The sequence below is a fragment of the Carassius carassius genome, chromosome 2 (genome assembly GCF_963082965.1).
Source record: "Carassius carassius chromosome 2, fCarCar2.1, whole genome shotgun sequence".
NCBI classification, from domain to species: Eukaryota; Metazoa; Chordata; class Actinopteri; order Cypriniformes; family Cyprinidae; genus Carassius; species Carassius carassius.
Window position 1 is genome coordinate 12,135,184 of NC_081756.1, and position 5,480 is coordinate 12,140,663.

The 5,480-nt window shown below is 37.9% G+C and overlaps 1 pseudogene; it reads right to left on the reverse strand.

Annotated features, from left to right (window-relative positions):
• Positions 1–858: 858 nt before the first annotated feature.
• Positions 859–5,203, reverse strand: LOC132096793 (protein canopy 4-like; annotated as a pseudogene).
• Positions 5,204–5,480: the final 277 nt, after the last annotated feature.

Sequence of the window (5,480 nt, forward strand, 5' to 3'; positions counted from 1 at the left end):
AGCGTATTTACGTCTACTCACCGAACCTGTGGCACATGTAAACTGATGGCAAGTATCGCGATGTTTGCTGAATGAGACTTCTTGAACGTGATTTCACAGTGATAAAATATGAATAAGCGATAAGCGAGAATGGGTTATTAAACTCACCTTTTAAAGCCGTTTTTCCTGCAGTTGAGCGTTGCTTTGGTCAAACTCACCGCTGAATGCTGTTTTACCTGCAGTTGAGTGTTGTTAAACTCACCACTGGATGCTGTTTTACCTGCAGTTGAGTGTTGTTAAACTCACCACTGAATGCTGTTTTACCTGCAGTTGAGTGTTGTTAAACTCACCGCTGAATGCTGTTTTACCTGCAGTTGAGTGTTGTTAAACTCAAATGAACGCGCTAAGCCTTGATCCCTTGACCATGCGTCAGACATTTGACGAGTAGGGAGTGAGACTGTGTTGGTCCTGAGCATCTTTTTAGGGTGGCCTCAGCCAGTCGGTTATATAAAACATCAAGGTGAAAGTCATCATAGCTTGCTTCGTATAGACCCAACTCCCAACCCAACTTTGAGAATAGATTAACGGCGATATTTTTTTTTATCGCCTGATAAGAGTCTCACGTTAACGCCGATTAACGGCCCAGCACTAGTTTTTATCAAATTTTTTTAAAAAGCATGGACAAAAAGGTAATACCAAGGACTATTCACATCCTTTGATCTGGCAAAATTAACAGATTTGGAAAAATTCAAACACTGACAGATCATGTTTGTTAAAGCCATGTAGATTTGGGGGAAAATACTTTGATGTTTCCTTGGTTCATGTAGTTGTGCATAGGTGTATGCATTCATCAAACATTTTGGCTCTGCTTTCACAGTTCTATCTTCCATTCTCTCCCTCATTCTCCTCTTTGGATCCTTTCATGCCACCTCTCCATACCTTATTCAGGCACTCTGAAAGAGTTAAAATAAGGCTTGAAATAGTGGCTTATTTGTAAAGGAAGGATTAGATTACGAGTCTATATGTTCGTGAATGCTGAGAGACACAGAGTGTTCTTCTTCCTTGGTCTGAGTCTCTGAGGACAAGGGTTGCACAGAAGAATCTGTAAAGGCTCTTGTCTTGATAATAAAAGTACCAGTTCTCCACAACCTCTTCATTCTCTTCCAGCATGGTCTCACACTTTAATATAAACCTAAAAAGGGATAAAAATTCTATATACTTTTCAGTATATAAATTTGACCTCACTGTGCCAAAGTTTTTTATTTACTTTTTTTTAAAGTTTATTTTAACTTTTTATTTAAATTTACTTCTAAATTTTTATTTAGAAGACAGTATATTGATCATCTTTTTTTAAACTAAAAAACACTATAAAACATAATTATTAATCTCAAACAATAACTACATATAATTTAAGAAGGTGAATACATGCAACTACACCACCCATGCCTCTTTCTTTGTTAGTGCATGAGTATTACCTGTCTCTTTAAGTCTGCCACTATGGAAGCACATGGGTAGCGATATTCAATTTGCAATGTAATATGCAAAATGACAATGCAATATGTAAAATTACAATGCATTTCTGTATTTACATTTTCATTTTCCAATACATTTGTGCAACGTTTGGTGCAAAATGAAAATGAAAATTAAATTACATAAATTTCATTTGGCATTTCATACACCAGTTTAATATGTAAAATGAATACTAATTTTAACGCTTTATAAGTTGCAAAATTAAAATGAAAATGTATTTCAGAAATGATTAGATATGTATAACATGTTCAAGCAAAAACTGTGGCAAATTATCATTTAAATGCTATTTTTCTTAAATGCATTAACACTCACAGTCAAGACACTTAGGATTGCATTTTCATTCAGTGTCCCGCAATGAATGTAGCAAAATTCAATGTGCACATTGAAAATGCATTCCGAGCCGATCACGTGTCCGCCCCCTCGCGCCATGTCAATCACTGCGTGAACAAGGCGGGGCTTGCAGAGACTCAAATCTCAAGAAGAGGATTCAAGTTAGAGAACATGGACAAGACCGTGGGTCCGTGTACGTTTTGATCATTTCGGTTTATGGCTTTAATATTACATTCGCACTTGTGGGCAGCGCTGAAGCGCTCCTTTCATCTGATTGGTCGAATCGTTCCAGCTTCAGCTCGGTCTTTTCATTCTTTCAGGCAGAATAAGAGTCAGTTCGAGTGAAGCACTGTAATGTCTGAAACCACCGCTCACTGTTAATTAGCATAATATTTGAATCAGATGATGCTGGCCACATAATTCGTGCTGCTGCGACTTGCAAGAGACCCCTTTAAATTATTTCTAGGTTATAGTATTGTATAAATATTGTCCCACTGATAAAAACAGTACAAATAGTTCTGTCTCCTTGGATAACAGTGAAGTGGAAATAAATATAGTTAAATTTATGAAATAAAATTAAATAGGATTTTTTGGGAAGGTAAGTCTGGCCAGTTATACAGCAACACGAGTCAGACGAGTCTGAAGATCGGAGCTGAATTTGGTGAAACATTAAAGTTCTAGTCTGTGTCAGTTACTCTCATAATAAATAATAATAATAATGTTACCCGTATTTTTCGGTATAAGTTGCATCAGTCCAAAAACACGTCATGACGAGGAAAAAAACATATAAGTCGCATTTATTCAGAACCAAGAGAAAACATTACCGTCTACAGCCGCGAGAGGGCGCTCTGGGGTAGGCCACAGGAGCACTGAGCAGCATAGAGCTAATTTTAATATTTTTTTTTTTTAGAAATGTAACTATATTAATTTTTACAATTATTTATTAATGTCACACACACATACCTAGTGCCTTATGACTTAAAAGATGAGAGTGGTAAATGTTACAGACATGGAACTGTTCAGTCTATTATTGATTTTTATTTCCACTTCACTTTTTTCCAAAGAGACAGAACTATTTGCACTGTATTTATCAGTGGGACAATATTCATACAATACTACAACCTAGAAATAATTTGCAGGTCTCAGCAGCACGAAATATGTGCCCAGCTACATCTGATTCAAATATTATGCTAATTAACAGCAAGCAGTGCTTCACTCGCACTGACTCTTATTCTGCCTGAAAGAATGAAAAGACCGAGTTGAAGCTGGCGCGATTCGACCAATCAGATGAAAGCAGCGTTTCAGCCCCGCCTACCAGTGCGAATGAAATATTAAAGCCATAAACTGAAATGATCAAAACGTACACGGACCAACGGTCTTGTCCATGTTTTCTCACTTTAATCCTCTTCTTGAGATTTGAGTCTCTGATCTTCTGCAAGCCCCGCCTTGTTCACGCAGTGATTGACATGGCGCGAGGGGGCGGACACGTGATCGGCTCGGAATGCATTTTCAATGTGCACATTGAATTTTGCAACATTCATTGCGGGACACTGAATGAAAATGCAATCGAAGGCCCTTTCACACCGGATGCGTAACGAAAAAGCGAAACGAAAAAGCGAATAGTTCGCGTCAAAACCATTCACATCAGCCGCGACGCGAATTTGCGATGTCTGTGACGTTCAGAGAGCTTCAACATTCCAAAACTTTCGCGCCGACAGTTGAGAAAATGGACACTTCAACATCATCATCCAGTGAAGACGAGCTTTTCATTTTCTTTAAAAGACAGAAAAGAAGGTTTTGGGTGCACCCAGTCCTAAAGAACAGAGAGTCTGAAGGGGAGTATGCCAATCTTGTACAGGAGCTAAAACTTTATCATGGCCGGTTCCGCACTTACTTTCGGATGTCTGTGGGACAATTCGAGGAGCTCCTTCAGATAGTGGCACTGCATCTGATGAGACAAACCACAAACTTCAGGGAACCAATTGATCCGGAGCAGCGTCTGGCAGTCTTTTTTGCTGTGACGTCACCTTTGTTTCCTTGTATGTGATTGGCTGAAGCCTTTTTGTCGCCTCAAAAGTAAAAAAAAATCGACATCGAAGCGAAAAAAATAAAAGTCTTTTTTTCGCCTCAGCACATTCGCGTTCGGTGTGAAAGCACTCATTACACAAACAGCTGATCAAAAAATAAAACCATCGCGCGAATTATTCGCGCGTCAAAATCGCGTCCAGTGTGAAAGGACCTTAGTCTCGACTGTGAGTGTTAATGCATTTAAGAAAATAGCATTTAAATGATAATTTTGCCACAGTTTTTGCTTGAACATGTTATACATATCTAATAATTTCTGTAATACATTTTAATTTTAATTTTGCAACTTATAAAGCGTTAAAATTAGTTTTCATTTTACATATTAAAACTGGTGTATGAAATGGCAAATGAAAATTATGTAATTTAATTTTCATTTTGCACCAAACGTTGCACAAATGTATTGGAAAATGAAAATGTAAATACAGAAATGCATTGTCATTTTACATATTGCATTGTCATTTTGCATATTACATTGCAAATTGAATATCGCTACCCATGTGCTTCCATATGCCACCTCCACTGATGGTTCATCCCACAGTTCATAAGGGATCACCAGCTCTACCTTCACTCACTTATCCATCAGGTTCTTCAGTGTGTTCATGGTTTGACTTGCGCCCTGGTAAAAACAGTAGTCTAAAATTAATAATCATTTTGCAAATTAAATGCACACATTTAAAGTATTTCTTTAAATGAGGATTGACTGAATTTCATGCAGTTGAAGGCTGGGAAAGAGTGCTGAAGTGTGGACGAAGGCTCCCTGGTCTCTCGGCATGGATTTTATATACTGCAGTGCAGAATTCTTTCACCGATGTTGTCCATGGCCTCAGTGAGTCGCGTTTCTCTAGTAACAAATTGTAATAATAACAAGAGGAGGGAGACCTTCATTAGATTTAGATTTTTTCCCTAACCTTAAAGGAAAGCTTTCTCAAAGGGAAAGAACAGACGGTCAGTATGTCATCACTACTTACGAAGTGTTGTATTTGATTTTGCAAAACTTCTCAAACTTCTCCTTTGAGCGGCCAGTTTTTTCCAGGGTGTCCTGCAACTCCACCATCAGCAATTTACAACCTAATAAAAAAATGCATATGCAAACAGAAGTACAGAGGAAAACTTTGCACTAGGGAATATTTTAAATAAATTATATTATAGAATAGTTTTCAAAAAAGATTTACATTCAACACCTAAGGGGCAAACCCACGCATTTATTTGGTAGTCACTCCTCTTGGTTTGCCAAGACAAGGCTGAACATATAAATAAAGAAAATTGCTAATATTTCCATAGTGACCTCTGTTTACAAATTTGGAATCATTAGGAGTTCATAATAAAGCCAAATTGACATTTTTTTGAGAATGGCTCGGACTAGGGGAACAGGGGATGCGCACTGCAAAAGCAGATGGTAAGAATGGCAAACAGAAAACACGTTATCGATTAAGTGATTATGCATATGAATGCACGTGTATGCGGGGGCAGCTGCATGCCTAATTAAGGGATTTTGAAAAGAGGGATAGCCCATGTGTTAATGTGAGAGTGAGAGACACAGAAAGACAGCAATGAGG